Here is a 16,772-nt window from a genome sequence, read left to right on the forward strand (position 1 = left end):
ATAAAGATGGAGAAAGGACCCAGAGAGAATACTACTTGCCCAAGGTCACCTCGCAGGTGGTGGTAGAGTAAGACTTAAAGCCTGGTCTGCTGGTGGCAACTTGTGAGATCTTCCCCCAGGGGATTTTGACCATCAGGGGATATCTGCCCTCACCAAGTGTTCACTTCTAGTTTCAACTTGGCTATAGGCTAGGGGTAGGACCCGAGGGATCTCACCTTGCCTCCATGACCTCACTGAACAAATGTTGGGGGGATAGGGGGAAGTGGATGATGGTTGGTGTGGATGGCTCTCCCAGTGCCCCCTAGTACTACCAGGCAAGGGCTGGCCTGGCTGCAGGTATCTGCAGATTCAGTCGGCCAACTGAATAAGCGCTTTCCATGGGTCTGGCCTCTGCTAGGTGCTTTCCTACTATGGACCTGAAATGTGGGTGTTAGTCCCATTTTACAGATGAGGAAACAGGTGCAGAGAAACTGAGCTTTCCAGGTGGCAGGTGGCTGAGCCAGCTCTGGAATCCAGGCCATGTTCTCACCACACTGCTGAGAGCACTACTGTCATGAAGGCATTGCATTTTTTTTTTTTTTTTTTTGCAATGAACTAGCTTAAGAATAACGAGAGGTTCCATCCCTTTCCAAAGGACACAGGGCAGGTGGCTTTGGTTGACATCTGTTCCCAAGAGCTGACATATTCAAAGGCAGGAGTCATTCAGTGCCTGCTCTGAGATCACACCACCTGGCTTAAATCCCAAATTTGTTGAGGTGGGAAGAAGGTGGAGTAAGAAGCTCCAGGACTCAGTTGTTCCACCAAAACAGGAACTATCTGAACCATTTTGAGATTCTGGGTGCTGGTGGAACACTGGGCAGCATCCAGGGAAAAGCTGGAGGAAGAAGCTGGTAAATTTTGCCCTCTGCAGGGGCTACCACACCCCACCCATCTTCCATCCCCCAGATGCTTGGAAGGCAGCGGTGGAGGCTGCAACCTGGGTTCCTGGTGCAGCTTGCTGGAGTCACGGTGGGATATAAAGAACCCAGTCCTCCAAAATCCGAGGGAGTGTGGTCTGATCACTGCACATGCTTTTGATCAGCCACATCAGATCACTGAGGGGCAGGCTCTGAGGGCTACCATTGTTCCATCCCACCACAGGAAAAGCTCCTTTTGTCACTTTCCTCTTGTCACTTTCCATCCCCTATTTGGGAGCAAAAGTAAGTGGGGAAAGTCACAAACTGACAGTTCCAGTCCTCAACAACAACAACAAAACAGAATCCCTAGCAATCCTAGAAGAGTGGGAGAACTAGATTTCCAGAGTTACAATATAATACTCAATGTCCAGTTCTCAACAAACAATTACGAAACACAAAAAGAAACAGAAAAGAACGGCCATTCTCAGGAAGAGAAGATTTTGCCAGAAACCATCCCTGAGGAAGCTTGTATGTTGAAACTATTAGTCAAAGACTTTAAATCAGCCATGTTAAATATGTTCAATGTGTTAAAAGAATCCATATACAAACAACTAAAGGAAATTAGGAAAACATCTGAACAAAATAAAGAGATGGAAATTATAAAAAGGGATCAAATTTTGGAGCTGCAAAGTAAAGTAACATTAAAAACTCATTGGACGATTGAATAGCAGATTTGAACAGACAGCAGAAAGGATCAGCAAACTTGAAAACAATTGAAATTATCCAATGTGAGGAATAGAAAGAAAAAATAATGGAGAAAAATGAACAGAGACTGAGGACACTATCAAGTGTATCAACATACACATCATTGGAGTACCAGATGGACAAGAGAGAACCAAGAAGAAAAAGTATTTGAAGAAATAATGGCCCCAAACTTCCCCAATCTGATGAAAGACATGAATATACATATCAAGGAAGTTCAATGAAATCCAGGCAGAACAGGCTCTGAGAAATCTACAACCAAGCAACATGATAGCAAAATTGTCAAAATCGAGAAGCAGAGGATTTTGAAAGCAGGAAGAGAGAAGTGACTTGTCATACAAGGGAGCCAAATAAGAGTAACAGCAGATTTCTTAGAAACCATGGAGACCAGAGGATAGGGGGTGGCATATTTAAAGTCCTTAAGAAAAAACTGTCAAACAAGAATTCTATATCCAGCAAAATTATCTTCAAAAAATGAAAGAAAAATTAAGACATCTACAGGTAAACAAAAGCAGAAACAATTCATTACCAGAAGCCCTCCCCTATAAGAAGTGCCAAAGGAATCCTGCAAGCTTAAATAAAAGGACACTAGACCATAACTCAGAACTGTAAGAAAGAACATTGATAAAAAGGTCACTACATAGGTTAATATAAAATCCTGTATTGTTGCACTTCTGAATTTTCTTTTTCCTCCCTATATGACTTTACAGGCAAATGTGTAAAAATAATATTTTAAATCTATGTTAATGGGCAGACAATGTATAAAGATGTAATCTAACACAATAACAATATAAAGGGGGAGGAACATATATAGAATTAGAGAGTTTGTATACTACTGATACTAGGTTGGTACTAGTTGAACTATGTTGCTAAATTATTAATTTAAGATGTTCATTGTAATTATAAAGGTAACCATGAAGAAAACAACTTAAAAATATAGAGAAAAGGAAAGAAGGAAATCAAAATGGTATACTACAAAAAAGCAGATAAATAACAAAAAAAGGCAGTAATGGCATGAGGAACCAAAAACATACAAGAGATACAGAAAACAAATAGCTAAATGGCAGAAGTAAGTCCTTTCTTTCTTAAATGTCATATGGATTAAACTCCCCTCTTAAAAGGCAGAGATTGGCAAATTGAATGAAAAAGCATGATCCATATATATATATGCTGTCTACAAGAGACTCACTTTAGGTACACAGAAGCAAAGAGGGTGAAAGTAAAAGGTGGAAAAAGCTGTTCGGTGCAAACAGTAATCAAAAGAGAACAGGAATGGCTATCTTATTGTCAGACAAAGTAGACTTTAAGTCAAAAAAGATTAGAAGGCACAAAGAAGGATATTATATATTGATAAAAGAGTTCAATTCAGAAAGAACACATATGCATCTCACAACAGAGCCCCAAAACATAGAAAGCAGAAATTAACTAAAAGAATTGAAGGTAGAAATAGTTCTACAATAATAACTGGAGGACTAAATGAAGATTGGGGTGGGATGGGGATGATTTGGGTGTTCTTTTTTACTTTTGTTTTTTATTCTTATTTTTATTCTTTATGGTGTAAGGAAAATGTTCAAAAATGGACTGCAGTGATGAAGGCACAACTATATGATGGTACTGTGAACAGTTGATTGTACACCATGGATGACTGTATGGTATGTGAATATATCTCAATAAAACCGAATATTTTTTTAAATAATAATAGCTGGAGACTTCAACACAACACTTGCAATAATTGATAGAACATCTAAGCAAAAGATCAATAAGGAAATAGAGGACTTGAACAATACAATTAACCAATTAGACCTAATGGACACACACAGAAAAGTCTACCCAGCAACAGCAGAATACACATTCTTAGGTGCACATGGAACATTTTCCAGGATAGCCCATATGTTAGGCCACAAATCAAATGTTAATAAATTTAAAAATATTGAAATCATACAAAGTATCCTTTTGGGCCACAATGGAATAAAGCTAGAAATCAATAACAGAAAGAAAATTGTAAAATTTAATAAGTGCAATGGAAGCAACACTTAACCAATAGCTCAAAGAAGAAATCACAAGGGAAATTAACTATTTTGAGACAAATGAAAACAAAAATACAACATACCAAAACTTACGGGAAGTGATGAAGGCAGTGCTAAAAGGGAAATTTATAGCTCCAAATGCCTACATTTAAAAAGATCATAAATCAATAACCCAACTTCACATCTAAAGAAATTGGAACAGAAATCCCAACTAAACCCAAAGTTAGTAGAAGGAAGGAAACAGTAAAGATTACAGCAGAAATAAATGAAATAGAGAATAGAAAAACAATAGAATCAACAAAACCAAAAGTTCAAGGGTTTTTTTGTGTGTGTGTTGTTGTTTTTTTTTTGGGGGGGGGGGGGTCAGGAATTAAACCTTGTTTATTTTTTAAACCAAACCATGAAATAGAGAATAGAAGAACAATAGAATCAATAAAACCAAAAGTTCGTTTTGTTCTTGTTGTTTTGGGTGGGGGAGGGCGGGAATTAAACCTTGTTTATTTTTTAAACCAAATCACTAGGAAAATATATCACAGTCTTGCAACAGCAGACAGACAGGCTACACTATCACTTCAAGTAGTAAGTTGGTAGAAACTTACTACTTGAAGTGATACTTGTCAAAATGATCCTTGTCAAAATGCTAAGGTGTCAGTGCTGGGGCAGGAGCATGGCATGTTGCAGAGGCCCAGGCTAGATGTGATGTTTGGTAATGGGGGCTGCCTCTCCTTTGCAGTAAGGGAGTCACAGCTCCCCAAGCCTGAGTTGCTTACTTTTTTCTCCCTTCACTGTTGCCAGGGCATTGTCTCAAGAGAGCTCTGTTATTTTAGGGGGCGAAGCAGGCAATGCTGGGTTTAGGCTTTCACTTCATTCTGTTCCATGAAAAACCAGGGCTTTCCAAATCCAGTAATTTACAACCCTCTTAAGCAGCCAACAGTTCCTCTTTCACTAGTCATTCCCAGATATGGGTGCATATCCCTATTAAAACACCCTTTCCCTTCAAAGGGACAGCATAACTGCAAGACTCCTTTTGCTTTCTGTAGACAGCCTCAGGGGTCATCAGACAGGGAGAGAGAAGCTCTGCTTCCTACACCCAGTGTCACACCACTTCTCACACTTTTGCGTGGACTCCAGGCTAAAAGACGTAACGTGTGAGAATTTCTAGAAAAACACAACTATATCTTGATGGCTAGATAAGGTTATCTACAAGGAGCCTTTCAAAGTTCTCTGATTTCAAAGTACCTTTTTCTCACAACTCCACATCTTAACCAATTGCAGGCCCTTGTATATAAAACAAAATCAAGTAAATCAAATACCCAGAAACTTTTTTTCTCCCCTTTCTAAATTAGTGACCCCAAGGATTTTGTTTTACAACTTATGGAAAACAGTGTGATGATACTTCTGGTAAAGAGGAGGCTGGCAACAAAGAAATACCCCTCCTCAAACAGACAAGTTGGAGGAAACTGCCAGCCTGTTGGTACCTGTGCACCAGGACGAATCTGGTGTGTTGGAGGGCTCTGGCTTGGTACGGCAAGGGAGCTCCCTACTGCCAGGGCGAACACTTGCCACATGAAACTTGGGGTTTAAAAAACACTCCTGCGCTATCTCTGATCCGAATGTTGGCACCAGTTTTTTCCGTTTCACTTTTTATGAACTTAAGTATATAAAGGAACAGTTTCCAGAGGAGGGTGACATATTCCTTAACCTTGCTGCCATCCTTAATTTCTTCATTCACAAACTTCCCTTAAAAGACCAAAATCCCCATTCCTCTTTTGTAAAGATTCCAGCCCTCATCCCTGATGGCACTGGCAAAGACTCTCATTTCTCCATGGATGAGAGAGACTCCTTCATCTTCATGGTCATGGATGGGATGTGGTGCATGGGGTCATCCACACACTTGGTCACACAGCTCTCCAGCTGCCACTTCACCTGACACTCCTTACTCCCTGCATCCATCAAGTCTTTGGCTTTGTCGGTGCAATGCATGGTGCATCAGGCCAGGCAGTCCTGGAATTTCTCCAACATGCTGGTCACCAGGGCTGTGTGGCAGCACTCAACGCACTCATGCACCTGCTGCATGGACACCTGGCTGTCCTCACAACAGCTGGTGCTGCACTGTAACACAAGGCCCTGCATCTCCCAGATGTTCTCTCTCTCCAGACTCTTCACCATGAAGTCTGCTGCCTCCTGCATGCAGAGCTGCTGCAGCTCTGCCATGGCAACCCTGCACAGCGCCTTGCCGCGCCAGTGCCCATGTGGACTCAGGTGCACGGGCCCGCCCGTTTTTTTTAAAAGACAGATAAACTCACCAAACCTTTAGCCAGACCAACAAAAAGAGAGAAGACACAAAGAACTAAAATCTAAATACGAATTTTGGTTTAGGATGATAAAAGTAGTCGAGAAATAGATAGCAGTGAAAGTTACATGGTATTATCAATGTACTTAATATCAAAGAATTCTCCACTTAAAATAGTTAAAATTATTTTTTTATGCTCTGTATATTTTACTCCAATTGAAATATTTTTTAAAAATCCCAACTTTGCCCCTTGTGGGCCAGTCAGTTTCAGTTTGTCTCTTTATCTATAAAATGGGGGAAATGGCATGTACCTCCCAGGATGGTTATGATGAGGAGGTGTGAAGTGCTTTCCCCAGTGCCTGGCACCGACCAAATGCTCAATAAATGTCAGGGCAAGAGGGGAGAACCCATCCACAGCCACTGACTGGGGAGCCTGCGAGCAGCTCCATGCGAGGCCCGACGAGCACCTATCTGCTTCTGGGGAAAAGAGCAGGAGCTGGGCCCTGGGACTTGGGACTTGTGGAGAATCAACCCCACAAATCTCCCCGGGAGCCCACAGAGTGGGGCGTGTGCTGGGCTCTGCGTGAGGGGCACACGGGGAACAGGACGAGGCCCCTGCCCGGGCAAGGCTTATGTTCCGGAAAGGCGGGAGAGGAGAGCCAAGACCAGTTAGGTAATTGCGGGTGGTGACAGCTCTAGGGGAGAAATGGCGCAGGTGGCAGGAATCTGTTGGACAAAATGTTCGGAGGCCAGGGGAGGCTTCCTGAGGGGGCAGTGTTTAAGCAGAGACCCAAGTGACAAGAGAGTGAGCTGAGCACAGAGCTGAGGGAGAGGCATTCCAGGCAAAGGACTACAAGGAGGCCAGTGTCAGGAGCTTGGGAAGAAAGGGGGCTGTGGAAGGAGTGGAGGCCGCAAGGCAAGAAGGGCCAGGTGGTGCCAGGCCTGTGAGTCGCGGGAAGCGGTTTAAAGCTTCAGCAGGAGAATGGCGTGATCTGATCTGCTGCTGTGTTGAGAATCGACTGCAGGGGGAGGAGTGGGGCAGTGGCGGCTGATGAATGCCACCAGTGAGGAAGTGGCAGAGTTGTCAGGAGAGTGGAGAAGAGCCCCTTACACCTGCTACGTGCCCAGATCTGTGAAGAAACACCGGAAGTCACCATTTGGTCCCTGCCCTCCGAGAGCTTCCAGTGCAGGGGAGGGGACAGATCAGCCCCTGTGAAACATCCTTCTCAAGATGTTGGTCACGCAAAGGCCAGAGCTGGGGACTGTCAGCTGCTCACTCTGCTTCCATGGACTTTTACTGGGCTACTCCAGCTTTGATTTGGGGTGTGCTTAGATTTATCTGTTTTCTTCCAAACCGAAACTGAAAATTTTGTTGATTTTTTGGTTATATGAGTATAAAGATTATATATATTTAGAAAATGTAAGCAACCAATAAAAATACAAAGATGAAGGGGAAAAAAAATCACTTGAAATTTCATCGTCCTATGAAAACACAACATTCGTGTGAACACCCTTCCAGACGTTTCTGGGCACTTGAAGACATGAGTGCTAGACATACTGTTTGGTTCCTTGCTTTTCTCTCTCAACAGCAGATCTGCACGGCCACAGCAAGGCAGCGGGAGAACCATGGAGTGGGGTGGTGGTGTGGGTAGGGGTGGAGGTTGATAGAGAACGCTCTAAGAAGAGAACACTCCAGCAAGGTTGCCCAAAGCCTAAAGGAGCGCAAAGGTAGACATAAGCTGCTATCCCAGATGCCTGGGTGGAGGCAGAACCTGCTCTGCAGTGGGATGATGATGCAGGAGGTACGGCTGGCAGGTCTGGGAGGTTAGACCTCCCATCTGTGCTGTCACATCATTGAATGTGAGCCCCTTGAACACAGAGCCTGGGCTGCTTTGGAAGGGGGCTGAGAGTAGTTCTGGGACTGGTTTTGATCCTCAAGTTTGCTCAGGAGCCCTGAATCTCCCACAGAGATCTCTGTCCCTATTTCTTTCCCCAGCGGGCGAGAGCGGGGCAAGGCCAGGCTGCAGGGAGAGGGATGGACACCAGGTGGCGCTGTGGGCTCGTACGCAAACTCGGGTTTTTTCTCCGGGTCTCCAGGCCCCTCTGAGCCAGCCCTGCTCCCCACACAAGGGTCCACGGGGTAACATCGACTGCAGGGGGAGGAGTGGGGCAGTGGCGGCTGATGAATGCCACCAGTGAGGAAGTGGCAGAGTTGTCAGGAAAGTGGAGAGGAGCCCCTTACACCTGCTACGTGCCCAGATCTGTGAAGAAACACCGGAAGTCACCATTCGGTCCCTGCCCTCCGAGAGCTTCCAGTGCAGGGGAGGGGCCTCCCCTCTCTGGGCTGCGCAGCTTCTTCACTATGGACCAGGCATCTCTGCAGCCCTCCCAGCGCGGCCCCTCTCCCAAGGCTGCCCCCCCACCCCCCTCCACGGGGCCTGCTGTGCCCCAGGCCATGTCGGTCCCCACTGGCTTTGGCTCAGGGAGCCCCAAGGGGCCTGAGCCACACCGACAACAGCCTCCACCTCCACTGCTTGTACCTGTCTCTTGAGGATGTGAGCTCAGCTTGTTGCTTTAAATTCAATGGACTTGTTTATTGCGAAGACAACAGCAAGCGCTACAGGCATTTTGAAAAGAGAAGAAACTGCTATTATCTACCCTCTCCCGGCCCTTCCACTGGTGAGATTCAAACAAGCGACCACCCCTGGTCTGCTCGTCACAAACCCTCTTTGAGGACATCCCCTCCCTCTTACCCGCATCTTCCCGGCAGCCCAGAGAGGCTGGCAGATGAGGAACAGCCCAGAGTGGAGGGACCCGGGGGGCAGCCCCAGGCCAGCCTGCCTGTGCAACCCCACTGCACAGAGGATGCACCCTTGGGCCTGGTCTGCCCACCCCCAGAAGGTCACACTCCAGGGAGGGGAAAAGAGGGCAACAAGCCCCTGAATTCACCCAACAACATGTTGACACTGGGCCTTCTACCAAGAGCCAGGAGCCAGGGAAAAGCATGGGCTTTGGGGGAACAGCACTGAGTGTGAATCCTGACTGTGCTGTGTGACCCTGGGAAAGTCACTTCACCTCTCTGGTGTTGGTACCGACTTCTGGAAATCAACTGGAAGGATACTCACCTCAGAAGGTTGTTGAGAGAAGTAAGTAAAATGTCTGAGGTAGAAGCTACACCACTTAAGCCAAACATGGAAGCCACTAACCTCCGAACCTCAGCCACCTGTCTGGTGCAGAAGGACCCAGGGTTTTCCTTCCAGGGCAGGATCCGGCCAGGGTCGGTCCTGGCTGCCTCTGGTGTCCTGGAAGGCAGCTGTCTGGCCAGCCCTCCCCTCCGGCCCCAGCCCTCACTCCTCCCTGTCCCCAGGGCCCCTCAGCCCCGGTTGCCAGGGCTGAGCCTCTTAAAGGGACAGGCTGGTGGCCCAAGAGCTCCCCCACTGGGTCCTCCTGGGTCTGTGCCTCTGTCTGGGTTTCGGTGGCCTCCTCAGTGAAAGGGTTACGATGAGAATTCAGGGAGAGACTGTGTGAAAGGTAATTGAGGGGGTAAGGGAGCTTCTCTTTGGCTTTGGGAAGGTGCATCCATTCCAAGGAGAGAGAAATGTGTCCTGCCCGCGGACCCCATCCCAGAGCTTCTGGACGCCGGCGCCAGGGGTGGGGCAAGGAACCTGCATTTAACCGGCTCCCTGGGAATCCTGAAGCCATGGAACAGCCAGGGGCTGTGAGGCTTTGGATACCAAACCCGGAAGGCCCAGCCCCGTCCCCGGGGGGCTGGGAGGGGCCTCGGCCAGCGGGTCTCAGAGTCACAGACCCCAAAGTGCACAAGGAAGAGTTGGTTTTTTGCCCCACAGAGATCCCAGTGCAAAACCCTGCTCCTCTGCTGTCTGCATCCAACAGAAAATACAAAAGCTCCTGAGGGCGTGGCTTTGTTTTGTTCTCTGCAGTTTTCCCCGGACCCAAAACTGGCACAACACATCTGCTGAAAGAACCCACCAAACTCTGTCTCAGGAAAGGAAATAAGGACGGCTTTTCCCTTTGGCCCCAGACTCCAAGATGGCTCTCGTCTGATCCCAACTGATCCTGTCTTTATTCAAAATTGGGAGATTTTGTCTGTCGTGGATGTTTGGCATTAATTTTGATTCTTTAAAATATTGCATTTAAAAAATATTTAATATATTCAATAAATTAAATATATTTAATAAATATTTAATTAAATATGTATTTAATAAATTAATAAAATGCAAAATTTTAATATTAATTTAATAATATTTTACAATATTGCATAAATGCTCAGGTGTGACCATGGTTTGTTAATTTTCTTTTTGTATGTTAGGAGTCTATTGGAAAGAATGAAGTTATTTCAGGGTATTTGTTTTTCCCATTGCTTTCCTTTGTTTTGTTTGGAAATGTTTTTTTATTTGATAAATAAAGTAATTTATAAAAAGAAAATGTTGCATTAAAAATACTATTTATCTTGATGACAGAGATTTTTGGCACCCCCTTCACTTTTGTGCCTGTGGCAAGCCCCTCACTATCCCCCACCGGCTCACCCTGGTCTCCCCACTGCTGCCTGGGGTGCAACCCAGGGCTCACCGCCGCTTCCCTTCTCCTCAGAAAGTGGAGACAACACCTGGAGTTGCTGTGGCCGGTGCCCCATGCGGACACTGACACACAGCAGGGCATCCATAAATACCAGGTTTTTGGATCTTACCTTTTATAGCCCTATCAGGTGGGGATTGTGTCCCCATTATATAGGTGAACAAACTGAGGCCCAGCAAAGGAAGGAGACCTTTCCCAGTCCTTACAGCTAGCTGGGAGCAGACTGCAGTTCTGACTCGAGACTCCAGTTGTCTCCTCAGGACCCCACAGCTACCAGAGGTGTGAGATGAAAAAACAAACGGGCTGTAAAAAGAATCGTGCACAGTGGCACCATTCAGAGGTGTGTGGATGCCCTGAACTGCCAAAGGTGTCAGGGCGAGGACGGCAGAAGCAGCAAAAACGCCCACCCAGGAGCATCCTCCAGCTGCAGGCAAACCCTGGGAGTGCACAGGAGGCCGAGGTGGGCTTCGGACTCTGGCCGGTGTGGAAGGAGGAAGAAATGGAGAATCCTGGAGAAGAGGAAGCTGCAGCCAATAATTTTTTTTAGGATATTTTTTTTTCCTTAGAGCAGTTGCAGGTTTATAGAAAATCATGCAGAAAGTACAATACCCCCTCATGCACACAGAGTTTTCCCTATTATTAATATTTTTCATTAGCATGGTACCTTTTTATAACTGATGAAATAGTAAATAAACTTTTTACTTTGATAATTACAAAGGGGTCACACATCTAATGCAGAAAGTTGAAAAACACAGAAAAGCCAAGGGAAAAAACTAAAAACTATGAAATGCATCATAATACCAATGCCAGAAGCAGCCCCTTCTGCTTTTCCATTACAAAAATGGAATCATGCTTTTTCCATGTCAGATATTCTACAACACAGATTGTCACAGCTTCCTGGCACTGCATCTTCTACATGGTCCATAGTTAGTCCAACCAATCCCTTATTTTTCTCCTTTTCTTATTTGTCCTAGTTCTGAAAAACACTACCATGAGCATCTCTAGGGTGAAATATTCCTGCACAGCATTCAATCCTCAGGACAGATTTCTAAAAATGGAATTGCCGCCTCAAGGGTCTGTACATTTTAAGGTTTCTGACACATGTAACAGCCATTTAATAAGTAACACACTTATCCAAATTCTCCTTTGATGCATGCCTACTGCGTGTCAGGTACTATGTGGGTTCTGACATCTATTATTTCTTTTCATCTGCAAAGCAATCCTGTAAAGTAGGTGGTGAATTCCCCATTTTGCAGATGGAGATGCAAAGTCTAAAAAGTGAAGTCTCATGAGGCGGGTGTGGCTGGGATGACTCCAAAGTCAGGGTGAGTCTTAAATAGTTATGAATAGAGGGATCTGGGAAGGTTTCATGAAGGACATGGCCAATGAGCTGGGCCTTTTAGAGTGGACAGAAAGACAGCAGGAGGAGGATGTGTGGGGGAAAGCCATCCAGCAAAGTCCAGGGCCCAGTCAAAGGACATTAGGAGATTTCTTAAAGCAGGATTCGGGCTGAGGAGCAGAAAGAAAAAAGAATTTTTTAAAAACTGAACAGATCCTAAGAGACTGTGCAACACCACAAGCATACAAATATATGCATTATGGGGGTTCCAGAAGGAGAAAAAAGAGGGAGAGGGGCAGAAGGAATACTGAAAGAAATAATGTCAGAAAACTTACCAAGTTTAACAAAAGATATGAATATTCACATCAAAGCAGTCCAACGAAGTCCAAACAGGATTAAACTCAAAGAAAACCACATGGTTTTAATCTACTGGGCTGCCAAAATCCAGATACCGTAAAATGGTTGATTTTTGTGACGGGGATTTATTATCTTGCAAGCTCACAGTTTCAAAGGTGAGAAAACAGTCCAAATCAAGGCAACACCAGGTGATGCTTTCCCTTCTCTCCTCCTTCTGGGACATCTATAACACATATATTCATGTGCTTCATGTTGTCATTCAGTTCCCTGAGACCCTGCTCATATTTTTCCATTCTTTTCCCTGTCTGTTCGTTTGTGTGCAGGATTTCAGATGTCCTGTCCTCCATCTCACTGATCCTTTCTTCTGCCCCTCCAAATCTGCTGTTGTATGTCTTCATTGTGTTTTTCATCTCTACTATTGTGCCTTTCATTCCCATAAGTTCTACCATTTGTTTTTTCAAGCTTATGAATTCTTCCTTGTGATCATCCAGTGTCTTCTTTATATCCTTCATCTCTTTTGTCACATTCTCTCTCACCTCATTGATTTGATTTAAAAGATTTGTTTGAATATCTATAATTAGTTGTTTCAACTCCTGAATCTCAGTTGAAATGTTAGTTTCTTCCTTTGTCTGGGCCATATCTTCCCGTTTCTTGATGTGGCTCATGATTTTTTTTGCTATCTAGGCATCTGATTTGCTTGATTGATTTATTCTGGAGGTTGTTTTCTCTCTTTTGCCTAAGGTTTTCTTGTTGATTGTCTTTGATCTCAATCTTTTCTTTGTTTCTCTCCCTGGCCAGTTGTCAGATTGGCTCTGCCCCCCAGTCTTTCCCCTAAAATCAGGTGCCCACCATGGCCTGTCACGGGGGTGGGAGGTAGGCACTGGGCATCTCAGCAAGTTCACTGTGTGTGGTAATACAAATATGCTGGCTTCCAGTGGTGCTCTATTTTCCAATGGCTAGCAAGTCTGGGGTTTGTTTTGGGGCCCTGCTTGAACGGTTGGGTCTTCCCTATTTCTCAGCCAAAAGTAGCCCAGGTTTCTGTGGAGAAATGCCAATATTATTGTATTGTTGTTTTGGATATATAGCTCCACTTCTTACTTTTTACAAGTGCTAAAATGCAAATGCATAAAAATGATGATAAATCCATGGTTTTGGACAGAAAATGTACAATGACATAATTTATATCAAGTACAAAAAAAAGCTGGGAGGATAGAGGGGCATAGTAACAGTGTATGTGTATGGTATTAAAGATTACAATATCATTGTTATAGACTTAGGATGTTAAAATTTTAACTGCCTGGTATCCATAAAGAAATATATGAAAAATACATTCAGAACAAAATGAGAAAGGAATCAAAATGGTACAACACAAAAAAATAAATATGGGAGTAGCTAGTAATGGAAGAGTTGAGAGTCAATAAAAGGTATAAGACTTACAAAGATAAAAGAGCAAACTGGCAGAAGACAGTCCTGCATTACCAGTAGTTACTTTAAATGTTGATGCATTAAACTCTCCAATCAAAAGGCAGAGATTGGCAGAATGAATTTAAAAAGCATGACCCAACCATGTGTTCTTTACAAGAGACTCACCTTAAATTCAAGACATAAGTTGGTTGAAAGTGAAAGGATGGAAAAAAATATACCATCCAAGTAGTAACCAAAAGAGAACTTGGGTAGCTATGCTATATATATCAGATAATTTAGACTTTAAGTCAAAAACTGTTATGAGGGACAAAGAAGGTCATTGTATACTGATAAAGGGGTCAATTCAATAAGAAGACATAACAATTATAAATATATATGCACCTAACAGTAGAGCCCCAAAATATATGAAGAAAATTTTAACAGATTTGAAAGGAAAAATAGACAGTTCTACATTAATAGTAGAAGACTTCAATACACCGCTTTCAAAATAAATAGAACATCTTGAAGTTGATCAATAAGGAAATAGAAGACTTGAATTATATCCTAAACAAGCTACACCTAATAGACATATATAGAACACTTCACCCAATAGCAGCAGAATACACATTCTTCTCTGGTGCACATGGGTCATTCTCCAGGATAGAACATATATTAGTTCACAAAACAAGCCTCAATAAATTAAAAAATATTTAAATCATACAATGTATCTTTAATAACAGGGAGAAAAGGAAAACTCACAAACATGGAAATTAAACAACAGACCCTTAAACATAAATGGGTCAAAGAAGAAATCACAAGGAAATTTCGGAAATATTTTGAGGCAAATGAAAATGAAAACACAACATACTCAAGTTTATGGGGTGCAGTAAAGGCAGTGCTGAAAGGAAAATTTATAGCTCTAAATGCTTACATTAAAAAAGAAAGATTTCAAATTGGAAAACTTATGTGAAAAGTGGAGGATCTAGAAAAAGAAGAACAAATTAAACTCAAAGTGGGCAGAAGGAAAGAAATAACTAAGATTAGAGAGGAGATAAAAGACAGAGCAAAAAAAAAAAAAAAAAGAAAGAAAGAAAAGAAAAAAAGAGAGAGAGAGAGAATCAACATCACCAAAGTTGGTTCTTTCAAAAGATCAATAATATTGTCAAACCTTTAGCTAGACTGACAAAGGAAAAAGAAAGAGGGCACAAATAGGTAAGAAATGAAAAGGGAGACATTACTACAATATGGCTGAAATAAAAAGGACTGTAAGAGGATACTATGAACAACTTGATGTCAACAAATTAGATAAATGTCAATAAAGTAGGTGAAATGGACAAATCCCTAGAAACATGTAAACTACCAACACTGACACAAGAAGAAATAGAGGCTCTCATCAAACCAATAACTAGCAGAGATTGAACCGTTTTTTAAAAACCTCCCAACAAAGAAAAGCCCAGGACCAGATGGCTGCACAGGGGAATTTTATCAAACATTCCCAGAAGAATTAACACCAATTCTGCTCAAAGCCTTCCACAAAACTGAAGAGGAGGTAACACGCCTAACCCATTCTATAAGACCAACATCACCCTCATACCAATGCCAGATAAAGATACTGCAGGAAAAGAAAATTACAGATCAATATCCCTTATGAATATACATTCAGCAATCCTCAACAAAATACTAGCAAATCAAATTTTATTTAACAGCACATTAAAATAATTATCCACCATGACCAAGGGGGATTTATCCCAGGTATTCAAGGATGGTTCAACACAAGAAAGTCAATTAATGTATGAGCCAGTTTGGATGTACTATGTCCCCCAAAATGGCATTATCTTTGATGCAATTTTGTGGGGACAGACATATTAGTGTTGATTAGGTTGGAACCTACTGATTGAGTGTTTCCATGAAGATGTGACTCAATCAACTGTGGGTGACATCTTTGGTTAGGGTGTGACCTCTGATTGAATGTTTCCATGGAGGTGTGGCCCCACCCATTCAGCGTGGGTCTTAATTTAATTACTGAAGTCCTTTAAAAACGCTGGCACAGACCCAGAAGATAGCCGGCTTAGCTCAGAGATGGCGGAAGTTGTGGACCTCTGACACTGGCTGCAGCTAAGAGAGGAGAAAGCCATTCTGAAACCAGAACCCCGGAGTGGATGCCAATGGCCTTTCTCCAGTGAAGGTACCCTATTGTTGATGCCTTATCTTGGACACTTTATGGCCTTAAGACTGTAACTTTGTAACCAAATAAACCCCCTTTATAAAAGCCAATCCATCTCTGGTGTTTTGCAAAATGGCAGCATTAGCAAACTGGAACAATGTAATACACTGCATTAACGGAATAAAGGGGAAAAAACACATGATATCTCAGTTTGATGCAGAAAGAGCATTTTACAAAATCCAGCACCACTTCTTGATTAAAATCACTTAGAAAACTAGGAATAGAAGAAAACTTCCTTATCATGATAAAGGACTACATGAAAAACCCATAGCCGACATCAGACTCAATGGTGGAAGACTAAAAGCTTTCCCTTTAAGATCAGGAAGAAGGCACGGATGCCCACCGTCACCACTGCTGTGCAACATTGCATTGGAAGTTCTAGGTAGAACAATTAGGCAAGAAAAAGAAATAAAAGGCATACAAATCTGAAAGGAAGAAGTGAAACTTTCCCAATTTGCAGATGACATGAGCCTATATGGAGAAAATCCTGAGAAAACCACAGCAAAGTTACTAGAATTAATAAACTAATTCAGCAAAGCAGAGGTGTACACTAGTAATGAACAATCTGAAGAAGAAATCAATTTAAAAAATTCCATTTACATCAGCAATTAAAAGAATCAAATATCTAGGAATAAATTTAACCAAGATATAAAGGACTTGTACACAGAAAACTTCAAAATATTGCTAAAAGAAATGAAAGAACTGAATAAACAGAAAGATATTCTGCGTTCATGGTTTGGAAGACTAAATATTGCTAAAATGTCAATTCTACCTGTTCTGGTTTGCTAATGCTGCCGGAATGCAAAACACCAGAAATGGATTGGCTTTTATAAAAGGGGTTTATTTGATTACACAGTTACAGTCTTAAGGCCAT

General features: G+C 43.0%; 1 pseudogene; it reads right to left on the bottom strand.

The window, feature by feature from the left end:
* Positions 1-5,467: 5,467 nt before the first annotated feature.
* Positions 5,468-5,899, bottom strand: LOC119543204 (annotated as a pseudogene).
* Between the last annotated feature and the right edge of the window lie 10,873 nt (positions 5,900-16,772).

This window comes from Choloepus didactylus, chromosome 8 (genome assembly GCF_015220235.1).
Source record: "Choloepus didactylus isolate mChoDid1 chromosome 8, mChoDid1.pri, whole genome shotgun sequence".
NCBI classification, from domain to species: Eukaryota; Metazoa; Chordata; class Mammalia; order Pilosa; family Megalonychidae; genus Choloepus; species Choloepus didactylus.